This window comes from Phyllobates terribilis, unplaced genomic scaffold (genome assembly GCF_046119375.1).
Source record: "Phyllobates terribilis strain yellow unplaced genomic scaffold, ASM4611937v1 Scaffold_4__5_contigs__length_816908805, whole genome shotgun sequence".
In the NCBI taxonomy this organism is placed as follows: Eukaryota; Metazoa; Chordata; class Amphibia; order Anura; family Dendrobatidae; genus Phyllobates; species Phyllobates terribilis.
Window position 1 is genome coordinate 691,184,894 of NW_027362764.1, and position 14,831 is coordinate 691,199,724.

Here is a 14,831-nt window from a genome sequence, read left to right on the forward strand (position 1 = left end):
CAGTGAGCTCAGCGGCTCTGAGCGGGGCGTTCTGTCTACAAGACCTTTTTAAGGAGCCAGCAAAAAAGTGAAGAGAAAGGAAAGCACAAAAGCACCTTGTCTTACTAAGCGCTGGAAAGGGCAGCCGGCAACCGGACGTCAAAGTAGAAAAGCAGCAAGTGAGAGGCCTGTCTCTGCCTACGGCCACACCACCCTGAACACGTCTGATCTCGGAAGCTAAGCAGGGTCAGGCCTGGTTAGTACTTGGATGGGAGACCGCCTGGGAATACCAGGTGCTGTAGGCTTTTGCTTTTTCTTACTTCCACCAGCAGGGGTCACTCTCCTCTATGCCTTTTTTCCATTCCTTTTTTCACAAGCGCACACATGCTCCTTTCTTCTTTTCATTTGCTTTCTCTCTTGCGCTATTTAATCCTTGCAAAATACCAGCATCCTTCTCATCACCGTGGGCCTCCAGCATTGTTGCTTATTTACTTTTAATACTAGGCTTCTTTTCACCAGGACCAGCGACTCCCGCATGACTGGAGGCAACCACCGCTGACCTGGAGGCAACCACTGGTAACCTGGAGGCCAGTTTACAGCACAACCCAAGCAAAACACCTTTGCAGGCCACACGACCCCCCCGAAGAGCAGCTCAAATTCACTCGCAACCATCTCACCCTCTTCCTTCATTCACTCCTGGGCGTTTCACTCCACCCCAAGTTGCGGGTCCAGCTTGCTCTTTCTGTCACATCCCCGCGATGAACGGTTTAGCCTGCAGGAGACCCTGCGCCGAGCCATTTTTAAACACATCTGATGCGGCAGGTGTTTCATTGCTCAACAAACAACACCTATAGGGACGGCACAGCCTATGCATCGGTCCTTCGGAGACCGCCCCAGAACGGCCAGAGTTCTCGTCCCCACGCGAGCCTGAGGAAGGCTGGCCGGGCGATGGGCCAAGCAGCGTCTACTGGCCATACCACCTTGGATACGTCTGATCTCGGAAGCAAAGCAGAGATGGGTTCGGAAATACTTGGTTGGGACACCTCCTGAGAACACCAGGTATTGTAGACAATTTTGATGACGTTTTGCCATCTTGCCCAGCTCGGCTAGCATTGAGTGGCGCCTTGCTGGACACCGACCTTACGTAAAGTAGAGGCTGGAAGTCCCAAGCCTCCCAAGCCCCCCAAGACCTCTAAGATAAGGACGCAACCCCGCCGCCTCTACCAGGCCTCACACCGAGCTCCTTGCCACGGCTAGGAGTGCTTATTGACCCCGCAGCCGGCCGTATGCAAATGATGGCGTTAAAAGCATCTCGCGCTGTGAAGGGGCCAGGCTTTCAGCAGCTGCCCAGGGGATGGTTTTAGAGGGCGACCGCCTAACGAGGGCCAGCAGAAGTAACGTCTTCTTCTTCAAAGAAGCTTGTGTAACTAACCCAATCAGACAGCTGCCCAGGAGCTAACCTCAGTGCTAGGAAGGAGCGGGAGGGAATTGAGGGGGTGGTTCCTGCTAAGGCCCTGAAATAATAATAAGACAGGCAGGAGAGTCTGACGCATGGTGGCGGAAAAGCTGCAGGTGCAAATAGGGAATGTGGTCTCGTGCGAGCAACTTGTGCATGCTCGCTGTGTGTGAGTGTGCGCTTCCTAGGTACGGCGCGCTGCAGACAGTCAAAAGGGTTGCTCCCTTTCATTAAAAGTTAATCCCCGGCTGCAGGCTATTAGAAAGCAACTAACCGAGCTCTACTCACCCTACCCAGGTCTACCGGTGAGTCTCGCCGCTGCTCCCGGCCTGTGGCATTGGCCGCGACGCTGACGTTCCGTCGACAGAGCGGCAGCCGATCAGTGAGCTCAGCGGCTCTGAGCGGGGCGTTCTGTCTACAAGACCTTTTTAAGGAGCCAGCAAAAAAGTGAAGAGAAAGGAAAGCACAAAAGCACCTTATCTTACTAAGCACTGGAAAGGGCAGCCGGCAACCGGACATCAAAGTAGAAAAGCAGCAAGTGAGAGGCCTGTCTCTGCCTACAGCCACACCACCCTGAACACGCCTGATCTCGTCTGATCTTGGAAGCTAAGCAGGGTCGGGCCTGGTTAGTACTTGGATGGGAGACCGCCTGGGAATACAAGGTGCTGTAGGCTTTTGCTTTTTCTTACTTCCACCAGCAGGGGTCACTCTCCTCTATGCCTTTTTTCCATTCCTTTTTTCACAAGCGCACACATGCTCCTTTCTTCTTTTCATTTGCTTTCTCTCTTGCGCTATTTAATCCTTGCAAAATACCAGCATCCTTCTCATCACCGTGGACCTCCAGCATTGTTGCTTATTTACTTTTAATACTAGGCTTCTTTTCACCAGGACCAGCGACTCCCACATGACTGGAGGCAACCACCGCTGACCTGGAGGCAACCACTGGTAACCTGGAGGCCAGTTTACAGCACAACCCAAGCAAAACACCTTTGCAGGCCACACGACCCCCCCCCGAAGAGCAGCTCAAATTCACTCGCAACCATCTCACCCTCTTCCTTCATTCACTCCTGGGCGTTTCGCTCCACCCCAAGTTGCGGGTCCAGCTTGCTCTTTCTGTCACATCCCCGCGATGAACGGTTTAGCCTGCAGGAGACCCTGCGCCGAGCCATTTTTAAACACATCTGATGCGGCAGGTGTTTCATTGCTCAACAAACAACACCTATAGGGACGGCACAGCCTATGCATCGGTCCTTCGGAGACCGCCCCAGAACGGCCAGAGTTCTCGTACCTACGCGAGCCTGAGGAAGGCTGGCCGGGCGATGGGCCAAGCAGCGTCTACTGGCCATACCACCTTGGATACGTCTGATCTCGGAAGCAAAGCAGAGATGGGTTTGGAAATACTTGGTTGGGACACCTCCTGAGAACACCAGGTATTGTAGACAATTTTGATGACGTTTTGCCATCTTGCCCAGCTCGGCTAGCATGGAGTGGCGCCTTGCTGGACACCGACCTTACGTAAAGAAGAGGCTGGAAGTCCCAAGCCTCCCAAACACCCCAAGACCTCTAAGATAAGGACGCAACCCCGCCGCCTCTACCAGGCCTCACACCGAGCTCCTTGCCACGGCTAGGAGTGCTTATTGACCCCGCAGCCGGCCGTATGCAAATGATGGCGTTAAAAGCATCTCGCGCTGTGAAGGGGCCAGGCTTTCAGCAGCTGCCCAGGGGATGGTTTTAGAGGGCGACCGCCTAACGAGGGCCAGCAGAAGTAACGTCTTCTTCTTCAAAGAAGCTTGTGTAACTAACCCAATCAGACAGCTGCCCAGGAGCTAAGCTCAGTGCTAGGAAGGAGCGGGAGGGAATTGAGGGGGTGGTTCCTGCTAAGGCCCTGAAATAATAATAAGACAGGCAGGAGAGTCTGACGCATGGTGGCGGAAAAGCTGCAGGTGCAAATAGGGAATGTGGTCTCGTGCGAGCAACTTGTGCATGCTCGCTGTGTGTGAGTGTGCGCTTCCTAGGTACGGCGCGCTGCAGACAGTCAAAAGGGTTGCTCCCTTTCATTAAAAGTTAATCCCCGGCTGCAGGCTATTAGAAAGCAAATAACCGAGCTCTACTCACCCTACCCAGGTCTACCGGTGAGTCTCGCCGCTGCTCCCGGCCTGTGGCATTGGCCGCGACGCTGACGTTCCGTCGACAGAGCGGCAGCCGATCAGTGAGCTCAGCGGCTCTGAGCGGGGCGTTCTGTCTACAAGACCTTTTTAAGGAGCCAGCAAAAAAGTGAAGAGAAAGGAAAGCACAAAACCACCTTGTCTTACTAAGCACTGGAAAGGGCAGCCGGCAACCAGACGTCAACGTAGAAAAGCAGCAAGTGAGAGGCCTGTCTCTGCCTACGGCCACACCACCCTGAACACACCTGATCTCGTCTGATCTTGGAAGCTAAGCAGGGTTGGGCCTGGTTAGTACTTGGATGGGAGACCGCCTGGGAATACCAGGTGCTGTAGGCTTTTGCTTTTTCTTACTTCCACCAGCAGTGGTCACTCTCCTCTATGCCTTTTTTCCATTCCTTTTTTCACAAGCGCACACATGCTCCTTTCTTCTTTTCATTTGCTTTCTCTCTTGCGCTATTTAATCCTTGCAAAATACCAGCATCCTTCTCATCACCGTGGGCCTCCAGCATTGTTGCTTATTTACTTTTAATACTAGGCTTCTTTTCACCAGGACCAGCACTCCCGCATGACTGGAGGCAACCACCGCTGACCTGGAGGCAACCACCGGTAACCTGGAGGCCAGTTTACAGCACAACCCAAGCAAAACACCTTTGCAGGCCACACGACCCCCCCGAAGAGCAGCTCAAATTCACTCGCAACCATCTCACCCTCTTCCTTCATTCACTCCTGGGCGTTTCGCTCCACCCCAAGTTGCGGGTCCAGCTTGCTCTTTCTGTCACATCCCCGCGATGAACGGTTTAGCCTGCAGGAGACCCTGCGCCGAGCCATTTTTAAACACATCTGATGCGGCAGGTGTTTCATTGCTCAACAAACAACACCTATAGGGACGGCACAGTCTATGCATCGGTCCTTCGGAGACCGCCCCAGAACGGCCAGAGTTCTCGTACCTACGCGAGCCTGAGGAAGGCTGGCCGGGCGATGGGCCAAGCAGCGTCTACTGGCCATACCACCTTGGATACGTCCGATCTCGGAAGCAAAGCAGAGATGGGTTTGGAAATACTTGGTTGGGACACCTCCTGAGAACACCAGGTATTGTAGACAATTTTGATGACGTTTTGCCATCTTGCCCAGCTCGGCTAGCATGGAGTGGCGCCTTGCTGGACACCGACCTTACGTAAAGAAGAGGCTGGAAGTCCCAAGCCTCCCAAACCCCCCAAGACCTCTAAGATAAGGACGCAACCCCGCCGCCTCTACCAGGCCTCACACCGAGCTCCTTGCCACGGCTAGGAGTGCTTATTGACCCCGCAGCCGGCCGTATGCAAATGATGGCTTTAAAAGCATCTCGCGCTGTGAAGGGGCCAGGCTTTCAGCAGCTGCCCAGGGGATGGTTTTAGAGGGCGACCGCCTAACGAGGGCCAGCAGAAGTAACGTCTTCTTCTTCAAAGAAGCTTGTGTAACTAACCCAATCAGATAGCTGCCCAGGAGCTAACCTCAGTGCTAGGAAGGAGCGGGAGGGAATTGAGGGGGTGGTTCCTGCTAAGGCCCTGAAATAATAATAAGACAGGCAGGAGAGTCTGACGCATGGTGGCGGAAAAGCTGCAGGTGCAAATAGGGAATGTGGTCTCGTGCGAGCAACTTGTGCATGCTCGCTGTGTGTGAGTGTGCGCTTCCAAGGTACGGCGCGCTGCAGACAGTCAAAAGGGTTGCTCCCTTTCATTAAAAGTTAATCCCCGGCTGCAGGCTATTAGAAAGCAACTAACCGCGCTCTACTCACCCTACCCAGGTCTACCGGTGAGTCTCGCCGCTGCTCCCGGCCTGTGGCATTGGCCGCGACGCTGACGCTCCGTCGACAGCGCGGCAGCCGATCAGTGAGCTCAGCGGCTCTGAGCGGGGCGTTCTGTCTACAAGACCTTTTTAAGGAGCCAGCAAAAAAGTGAAGAGAAAGGAAAGCACAAAAGCACCTTGTCTTACGAAGCACTGGAAAGGGCAGCCGGCAACCGGACGTCAAAGTGGAAAAGCAGCAAGTGAGAGGCCTGTCTCTGCCTACGGCCACACCGCTCTGAACACGCCCGATCTCGTCTGATCTTGGAAGCTAAGCAGGGTTGGGCCTGGTTAGTACTTGGATGGGAGACCGCCTGGGAATACCAGGTGCTGTAGGCTTTTGCTTTTTCTTACTTCCACCAGCAGGGGTCAGTCTCCTCTATGCCTTTTTTCCATTCCTTTTTTCACAAGCGCACACATGCTCCTTTCTTCTTTTCATTTGCTTTCTCTCTTGCGCTATTTAATCCTTGCAAAATACCAGCATCCTTCTCATCACCGTGGGCCTCCAGCATTGTTGCTTATTTACTTTTAATACTAGGCTTCTTTTCACCAGGACCAGCGACTCCCGCATGACTGGAGGCAACCACCGCTGACCTGGAGGCAACCACCGGTAACCTGGAGGCCAGTTTACAGCACAACCCAAGCAAAACACCTTTGCAGGCCACACGACCCCACCGAAGAGCAGCTCAAATTCACTCGCAACCATCTCACCCTCTTCCTTCATTCACTCCTGGGCGTTTCGCTCCACCCCAAGTTGCGGGTCCAGCTTGCTCTTTTTGTCACATCCCCGCGATGAACGGTTTAGCCTGCAGGAGACCCTGCGCCGAGCCATTTTTAAACACATCTGATGCGGCAGGTGTTTCATTGCTCAACAAACAACACCTATAGGGACGGCACAGCCTATGCATCGGTCCTTCGGAGACCGCCCCAGAACGGCCAGAGTTCTCGTCCCCACGCGAGCCTGAGGAAGGCTGGCCGGGCGATGGGCCAAGCAGCGTCTACTGGCCATACCACCTTGGATACGTCCGATCTCGGAAGCAAAGCAGAGATGGGTTCGGAAATACTTGGTTGGGACACCTCCTGAGAACACCAGGTATTGTAGACAATTTTGATGACGTTTTGCCATCTTGCCCAGCTCGGCTAGCATTGAGTGGCGCCTTGCTGGACACCGACCTTACGTAAAGTAGAGGCTGGAAGTCCCAAGCCTCCCAAGCCCCCAAAGACCTCTAAGATAAGGACGCAACCCCGCCGCCTCTACCAGGCCTCACACCGAGCTCCTTGCCACGGCTAGGAGTGCTTATTGACCCCGCAGCCGGCCGTATGCAAATGATGGCGTTAAAAGCATCTCGAGCTGTGAAGGGGCCAGGCTTTCAGCAGCTGCCCAGGGGATGGTTTTAGAGGGCGACCGCCTAACGAGGGCCAGCAGAAGTAACGTCTTCTTCTTCAAAGAAGCTTGTGTAACTAACCCAATCAGACAGCTGCCCAGGAGCTAACCTCAGTGCTAGGAAGGAGCGGGAGGGAATTGAGGGGGTGGTTCCTGCTAAGGCCCTGAAATAATAATAAGACAGGCAGGAGAGTCTGACGCATGGTGGCGGAAAAGCTGCAGGTGCAAATAGGGAATGTGGTCTCGTGCGAGCAACTTGTGCATGCTCGCTGTGTGTGAGTGTGCGCTTCCTAGGTACGGCACGCTGCAGACAGTCAAAAGGGTTGCTCCCTTTCATTAAAAGTTAATCCCCGGCTGCAGGCTATTAGAAAGCAACTAACCGTGCTCTACTCACCCTACCCAGGTCTACCGGTGAGTCTCGCCGCTGCTCCCGGCCTGTGGCATTGGCCGCGACGCTGACGTTCCGTCGACAGCGCGGCAGCCGATCAGTGAGCTCAGCGGCTCTGAGCGGGGCGTTCTGTCTACAAGACCTTTTTAAGGAGCCAGCAAAAAAGTGAAGAGAAAGGAAAGCACAAAAGCACCTTGTCTTACTAAGCACTGGAAAGGGCAGCCGGCAACCGGACGTCAAAGTGGAAAAGCAGCAAGTGAGAGGCCTGTCTCTGACTACGGCCACACCACCCTGAACACGCCCGATCTCGTCAGATCTTGGAAGCTAAGCAGGGTTGGGCCTGGTTAGTGCTTGGATGGGAGACCGCCTGGGAATACCAGGTGCTGTAGGCTTTTGCCTTTTCTTACTTCCACCAGCAGGGGTCACTCTCCTCTATGCCTTTTTTCCATTCCTTTTTTCACAAGCGCACACATGCTCCTTTCTTCTTTTCATTTGCTTTCTCTCTTGCGCTATTTAATCCTTGCAAAATACCAGCATCCTTCTCATCACCGTGGGCCTCCAGCATTGTTGCTTATTTACTTTTAATACTAGGCTTCTTTTCACCAGGACCAGCGACTCCCGCATGACTGGAGGCAACCACCGCTGACCTGGAGGCAACCACCGGTAACCTGGAGGCCAGTTTACAGCACAACCCAAGCAAAACACCTTTGCAGGCCACACGACCCCCCCGAAGAGCAGCTCAAATTCACTCGCAACCATCTCACCCTCTTCCTTCATTCACTCCTGGGCGTTTCGCTCCACCCCAAGTTGTGGGTCCAGCTCGCTCTTTCTGTCACATCCCCGCGATGAACAGTTTAGCCTGCAGGAGACCCTGCGCCGAGCCATTTTTAAACACATCTGATGCGGCAGGTGTTTCATTGCTCAACAAACAACACCTATAGGGACGGCACAGCCTATGCATTGGTCCTTCGGAGACCGCCCCAGAACGGCCAGAGTTCTCGTCCCCACGCGAGCCTGAGGAAGGCTGGACGGGCGATGGGCCAAGCAGCGTCTACTGGCCATACCACCTTGGATACGTCCGATCTCGGAAGCAAAGCAGAGATGGGTTCGAAAATACTTGGTTGGGACACCTTCTGAGAACACCAGGTATTGTAGACAATTTTGATGACATTTTGCCATCTTGCCCAGCTCGGCTAGCATTGAGTGGCGCCTTGCTGGACACCGACCTTACGTAAAGTAGAGGCTGGAAGTCCCAAGCCCCCCAAGACCTCTAAGATAAGGACGCAACCCTGCCGCCTCTACCAGGCCTCACACCGAGCTCCTTGCCACGGCTAGGAGTGCTTATTGACCCCGCAGCCGGCCGTATGCAAATGATGGCTTTAAAAGCATCTCGCGCTGTGAAGGGGCCAGGCTTTCAGCAGCTGCCCAGGGGATGGTTTTAGAGGGCGACCGCCTAACGAGGGCCAGCAGAAGTAACGTCTTCTTCTTCAAAGAAGCTTGTGTAACTAACCCAATCAGATAGCTGCCCAGGAGCTAACCTCAGTGCTAGGAAGGAGCGGGAGGGAATTGAGGGGGTGGTTCCTGCTAAGGCCCTGAAATAATAATAAGACAGGCAGGAGAGTCTGACGCATGGTGGCGGAAAAGCTGCAGGTGCAAATAGGGAATGTGGTCTCGTGCGAGCAACTTGTGCATGCTCGCTGTGTGTGAATGTGCGCTTCCAAGGTACGGCGCGCTGCAGACAGTCAAAAGGGTTGCTCCCTTTCATTAAAAGTTAATCCCCGGCTGCAGGCTATTAGAAAGCAACTAACCGCGCTCTACTCACCCTACCCAGGTCTACCGGTGAGTCTCGCCGCTGCTCCCGGCCTGTGGCATTGGCCGCGACGCTGACGCTCCGTCGACAGCGCGGCAGCCGATCAGTGAGCTCAGCGGCTCTGAGCGGGGCGTTCTGTCTACAAGACCTTTTTAAGGAGCCAGCAAAAAAGTGAAAAGAAAGGAAAGCACAAAAGCACCTTATCTTACGAAGCACTGGAAAGGGCAGCCGGCAACCGGACGTCAAAGTGGAAAAGCAGCAAGTGAGAGGCCTGTCTCTGTCTACGGCCACACCACCCTGAACATGCCCGATCTCGTCTGATCTTGGAAGCTAAGCAGGGTTGGGCCTGGTTAGTGCTTGGATGGGAGACCGCCTGGGAATACCAGGTGCTGTAGGCTTTTGCCTTTTCTTACTTCCACCAGCAGGGGTCACTCTCCTCTATGCCTTTTTTCCATTCCTTTTTTCACAAGCGCACACATGCTCCTTTCTTCTTTTCATTTGCTTTCTCTCTTGCGCTATTTAATCCTTGCAAAATACCAGCATCCTTCTCATCACCGTGGGCCTCCAGCATTGTTGCTTATTTACTTTTAATACTAGGCTTCTTTTCACCAGGACCAGCGACTCCCGCATGACTGGAGGCAACCACCGCTGACCTGGAGGCAACCACCGGTAACCTGGAGGCCAGTTTACAGCACAACCCAAGCAAAACACCTTTGCAGGCCACACGACCCCCCCGAAGAGCAGCTCAAATTCACTCGCAACCATCTCACCCTCTTCCTTCATTCACTCCTGGGCGTTTCGCTCCACCCCAAGTTGCGGGTCCAGCTTGCTCTTTCTGTCACATCCCCGCGATGAACGGTTTAGCCTGCAGGAGACCCTGCGCCGAGCCATTTTTAAACACATCTGATGCGGCAGGTGTTTCATTGCTCAACAAATAACACCTATAGGGACGGCACAGCCTATGCATCGGTCCTTCGGAGACCGCTCCAGAACGGCCAGAGTTCTCGTCCCCACGCGAGCCTGAGGAAGGCTGGCCGGGCGATGGGCCAAGCAGCGTCTACTGGCCATACCACCTTGGATACGTCCGATCTCGGAAGCAAAGCAGAGATGGGTTCGGAAATACTTGGTTGGGACACCTCCTGAGAACACCAGGTATTGTAGACAATTTTGATGACGTTTTGCCATCTTGCCCAGCTCGGCTAGCATTGAGTGGCGCCTTGCTGGACACCGACCTTACGTAAAGTAGAGGCTGGAAGTCCCAAGCATCCCAAGCCCCCCAAGACCTCTAAGATAAGGACGCAACCCCGCCGCCTCTACCAGGCCTCACACCGAGCTCCTTGCCACGGCTAGGAGTGCTTATTGACCCCGCAGCCGGCCGTATGCAAATGATGGCGTTAAAAGCATCTCGCGCTGTGAAGGGGCCAGGCTTTCAGCAGCTGCCCAGGGGATGGTTTTAGAGGGCGACCGCCTAACGAGGGCCAGCAGAAGTAACGTCTTCTTCTTCAAAGAAGCTTGTGTAACTAACCCAATCAGACAGCTGCCCAGGAGCTAACCTCAGTGCTAGGAAGGAGCGGGAGGGAATTGAGGGGGTGGTTCCTGCTAAGGCCCTGAAATAATAATAAGACAGGCAGGAGAGTCTGACGCATGGTGGCGGAAAAGCTGCAGGTGCAAATAGGGAATGTGGTCTCGTGCGAGCAACTTGTGCATGCTCGCTGTGTGTGAGTGTGCGCTTCCTAGGTACGGCGCGCTGCAGACAGTCAAAATGGTTGCTCCCTTTCATTAAAAGTTAATCCCCGGCTGCAGGCTATTAGAAAGCAACTAACCGCGCTCTACTCACCCTACCCAGGTCTACCGGTGAGTCTCGCCGCTGCTCCCGGCCTGTGGCATTGGCTGCGACGCTGACGTTCCGTCGACAGCGCGGCAGCCGATCAGTGAGCTCAGCGGCTCTGAGCGGGGCGTTCTGTCTACAAGACCTTTTTAAGGAGCCAGCAAAAAAGTGAAGAGAAAGGAAAGCACAAAAGCACCTTATCTTACTAAGCACTGGAAAGGGCAGCCGGCAACCGGATGTCAAAGTGGAAAAGCTGCAAGTGAGAGGCCTGTCTCTGCCTATGGCCACACCACACTGAACACACCTGATCTCTTCTGATCTTGGAAGCTAAGCAGGGTCAGGCCTGGTTAGTACTTGGATGGGAGACCGCCTGGGAATACCAGGTGCTGTAGGCTTTTGCTTTTTCTTACTTCCACCAGCAGGGGTCAGTCTCCTTTATGCCTTTTTTCCATTCCTTTTTTCACAAGCGCACACATGCTCCTTTCTTCTTTTCATTTGCTTTCTCTCTTGCGCTATTTAATCCTTGCAAAATACCAGCATCCTTCTCATCACCGTGGGCCTCCAGCATTGTTGCTTATTTACTTTTAATACTAGGCTTCTTTTCACCAGGACCAGCGACTCCCGCATGACTGGAGGCAACCACCGCTGACCTGGAGGCAACCACCGGTAACCTGGAGGCCAGTTTACAGCACAACCCAAGCAAAACACCTTTGCAGGCCACACGACCCCCCCGAAGAGCAGCTCAAATTCACTCGCAACCATCTCACCCTCTTCCTTCATTCACTCCTGGGCGTTTCGCTCCACCCCAAGTTGTGGGTCCAGCTCGCTCTTTCTGTCACATCCCCGCGATGAACAGTTTAGCCTGCAGGAGACCCTGCGCCGAGCCATTTTTAAACACATCTGATGCGGCAGGTGTTTCATTGCTCAACAAACAACACCTATAGGGACGGCACAGCCTATGCATTGGTCCTTCGGAGACCGCCCCAGAACGGCCAGAGTTCTCGTCCCCACGCGAGCCTGAGGAAGGCTGGACGGGCGATGGGCCAAGCAGCGTCTACTGGCCATACCACCTTGGATACGTCCGATCTCGGAAGCAAAGCAGAGATGGGTTCGAAAATACTTGGTTGGGACACCTTCTGAGAACACCAGGTATTGTAGACAATTTTGATGACATTTTGCCATCTTGCCCAGCTCGGCTAGCATTGAGTGGCGCCTTGCTGGACACCGACCTTACGTAAAGTAGAGGCTGGAAGTCCCAAGCCCCCCAAGACCTCTAAGATAAGGACGCAACCCTGCCGCCTCTACCAGGCCTCACACCGAGCTCCTTGCCACGGCTAGGAGTGCTTATTGACCCCGCAGCCGGCCGTATGCAAATGATGGCTTTAAAAGCATCTCGCGCTGTGAAGGGGCCAGGCTTTCAGCAGCTGCCCAGGGGATGGTTTTAGAGGGCGACCGCCTAACGAGGGCCAGCAGAAGTAACGTCTTCTTCTTCAAAGAAGCTTGTGTAACTAACCCAATCAGATAGCTGCCCAGGAGCTAACCTCAGTGCTAGGAAGGAGCGGGAGGGAATTGAGGGGGTGGTTCCTGCTAAGGCCCTGAAATAATAATAAGACAGGCAGGAGAGTCTGACGCATGGTGGCGGAAAAGCTGCAGGTGCAAATAGGGAATGTGGTCTCGTGCGAGCAACTTGTGCATGCTCGCTGTGTGTGAATGTGCGCTTCCAAGGTACGGCGCGCTGCAGACAGTCAAAAGGGTTGCTCCCTTTCATTAAAAGTTAATCCCCGGCTGCAGGCTATTAGAAAGCAACTAACCGCGCTCTACTCACCCTACCCAGGTCTACCGGTGAGTCTCGCCGCTGCTCCCGGCCTGTGGCATTGGCCGCGACGCTGACGCTCCGTCGACAGCGCGGCAGCCGATCAGTGAGCTCAGCGGCTCTGAGCGGGGCGTTCTGTCTACAAGACCTTTTTAAGGAGCCAGCAAAAAAGTGAAAAGAAAGGAAAGCACAAAAGCACCTTATCTGACGAAGCACTGGAAAGGGCAGCCGGCAACCGGACGTCAAAGTGGAAAAGCAGCAAGTGAGAGGTCTGTCTCTGCCTACGGCCACACCACTCTGAACACGCCCGATCTCGTCTGATCTTGGAAGCTAAGCAGGGTTGGGCCTGGTTAGTACTTGGATGGGAGACCGCCTGGGAATACCAGGTGCTGTAGGCTTTTGCTTTTTCTTACTTCCACCAGCAGGGGTCAGTCTCCTCTATGCCTTTTTTCCATTCCTTTTTTAACAAGCGCACACATGCTCCTTTCTTCTTTTCATTTGCTTTCTCTCTTGCGCTATTTAATCCTTGCAAAATACCAGCATCCTTCTCATCACCGTGGGCCTCCAGCATTGTTGCTTATTTACTTTTAATACTAGGCTTCTTTTCACCAGGACCAGCGACTCCCGCATGACTGGAGGCAACCACCGCTGACCTGGAGGCAACCACCGGTAACCTGGAGGCCAGATTACAGCACAACCCAAGCAAAACACCTTTGCAGGCCACACGACCCCCCCGAAGAGCAGCTCAAATTCACTCGCAATTATCTCACCCTCTTCCTTCATTCACTCCTGGGCGTTTCGCTCCACCCCAAGTTGCGGGTCCAGCTTGCTCTTTCTGTCACATCCCCGCGATGAACGGTTTAGCCTGCAGGAGACCCTGCGCCGAGCCATTTTTAAACACATCTGATGCGGCAGGTGTTTCATTGCTCAACAAACAACACCTATACGGACGGCACAGACTATGCATCGGTCCTTCGGAGACCGCCCCAGAACGGCCAGAGTTCTCGTCCCCACGCGAGCCTGAGGAAGGCTGGCCGGGCGATGGGCCAAGCAGCGTCTACTGGCCATACCACCTTGGATACGTCCGATCTCGGAAGCAAAGCAGAGATGGGTTCGGAAATACTTGGTTGGGACACCTCCTGAGAACACCAGGTATTGTAGACAATTTTGATGACGTTTTGCCATCTTGCCCAGCTCGGCTAGCATTGAGTGGCGCCTTGCTGGACACCGACCTTACGTAAAGTAGAGGCTGGAAGTCCCAAGCCTCCCAAGCCTCCCAAGCCCCCCAAGACCTCTAAGATAAGGACGCAACCCCGCCGCCTCTACCAGGCCTCACACCGAGCTCCTTGCCACGGCTAGGAGTGCTTATTGACCCCGCAGCCGGCCGTATGCAAATGATGGCGTTAAAAGCATCTCGAGCTGTGAAGGGGCCAGGCTTTCAGCAGCTGCCCAGGGGATGGTTTTAGAGGGCGACCGCCTAACGAGGGCCAGCAGAAGTAACGTCTTCTTCTTCAAAGAAGCTTGTGTAACTAACCCAATCAGACAGCTGCCCAGGAGCTAACCTCAGTGCTAGGAAGGAGCGGGAGGGAATTGAGGGGGTGGTTCCTGCTAAGGCCTTGAAATAATAATAAGACAGGCAGGAGAGTCTGACGCATGGTGGCGGAAAAGCTGAAGGTGCAAATAGGGAATGTGGTCTCGTGCGAGCAACTTGTGCATACTCGCTGTGTGTGAGTGTGCGCTTCCTAGGTACGGCACGCTGCAGACAGTCAAAAGGGTTGCTCCCTTTCATTAAAAGTTAATCCCCGGCTGCAGGCTATTAGAAAGCAACTAACCGCGCTCTACTCACCCTACCCAGGTCTACCGGTGAGTCTCGCCGCTGCTCCCGGCCTGTGGCATTGGCCGCGACGCTGACGTTCCGTGGACAGCGCGGCAGCCGATCAGTGAGCTCAGCGGCTCTGAGCGGGGCGTTCTGTCTACAAGACCTTTTTAAGGAGCCAGCAAAAAAGTGAAGAGAAAGGAAAGCACAAAAGCACCTTGTCTTACTAAGCACTGGAAAGGGCAGCCGGCAACCGGACGTCAAAGTGGAAAAGCAGCAAGTGAGAGGCCTGTCTCTGCATACGGCCACACCACCCTGAACACACCTGATCTCGTCTGATCTTGGAAGCTAAGCAGGGTCAGGCCTGGTTA

At 54.2% G+C, this 14,831-nt stretch overlaps 8 non-coding genes and 1 pseudogene across 8 annotated transcripts in view; all 9 read left to right on the forward strand.

Moving 5' to 3' along the window:
• The first annotated feature begins 175 nt into the window (after positions 1-175).
• Positions 176-284, forward strand: LOC141268795 (5S ribosomal RNA; annotated as a pseudogene).
• A 1,706-nt stretch (positions 285-1,990) lies between these two features.
• Positions 1,991-2,109, forward strand: LOC141266680 (5S ribosomal RNA). Its single transcript, XR_012320709.1, has one exon. It is a non-coding gene; the product is annotated as a 5S ribosomal RNA (ribosomal RNA).
• Positions 2,110-3,817: 1,708 nt separating this feature from the next.
• Positions 3,818-3,936, forward strand: LOC141267924 (5S ribosomal RNA). Its single transcript, XR_012321354.1, has one exon. It is a non-coding gene; the product is annotated as a 5S ribosomal RNA (ribosomal RNA).
• A 1,705-nt stretch (positions 3,937-5,641) lies between these two features.
• On the forward strand, positions 5,642-5,760 carry LOC141269009 (5S ribosomal RNA). Its single transcript, XR_012321464.1, has one exon. It is a non-coding gene; the product is annotated as a 5S ribosomal RNA (ribosomal RNA).
• A 1,706-nt stretch (positions 5,761-7,466) lies between these two features.
• On the forward strand, positions 7,467-7,585 carry LOC141266396 (5S ribosomal RNA). The gene has a single exon (XR_012320434.1). It is a non-coding gene; the product is annotated as a 5S ribosomal RNA (ribosomal RNA).
• A 1,697-nt stretch (positions 7,586-9,282) lies between these two features.
• Positions 9,283-9,401, forward strand: LOC141266498 (5S ribosomal RNA). Its single transcript, XR_012320534.1, has one exon. It is a non-coding gene; the product is annotated as a 5S ribosomal RNA (ribosomal RNA).
• Positions 9,402-11,107: 1,706 nt separating this feature from the next.
• On the forward strand, positions 11,108-11,226 carry LOC141267100 (5S ribosomal RNA). Its single transcript, XR_012321115.1, has one exon. It is a non-coding gene; the product is annotated as a 5S ribosomal RNA (ribosomal RNA).
• Positions 11,227-12,923: 1,697 nt separating this feature from the next.
• Positions 12,924-13,042, forward strand: LOC141268709 (5S ribosomal RNA). Its single transcript, XR_012321434.1, has one exon. It is a non-coding gene; the product is annotated as a 5S ribosomal RNA (ribosomal RNA).
• Positions 13,043-14,757: 1,715 nt separating this feature from the next.
• The window catches only part of LOC141266713 (5S ribosomal RNA), a 119-nt gene continuing 45 nt past the window's right edge, over positions 14,758-14,831 (forward strand). The window contains exon 1 of the ribosomal RNA XR_012320740.1: positions 14,758-14,831. This exon is cut by the window's right edge and continues 45 nt beyond it. This is a non-coding gene — a ribosomal RNA (5S ribosomal RNA).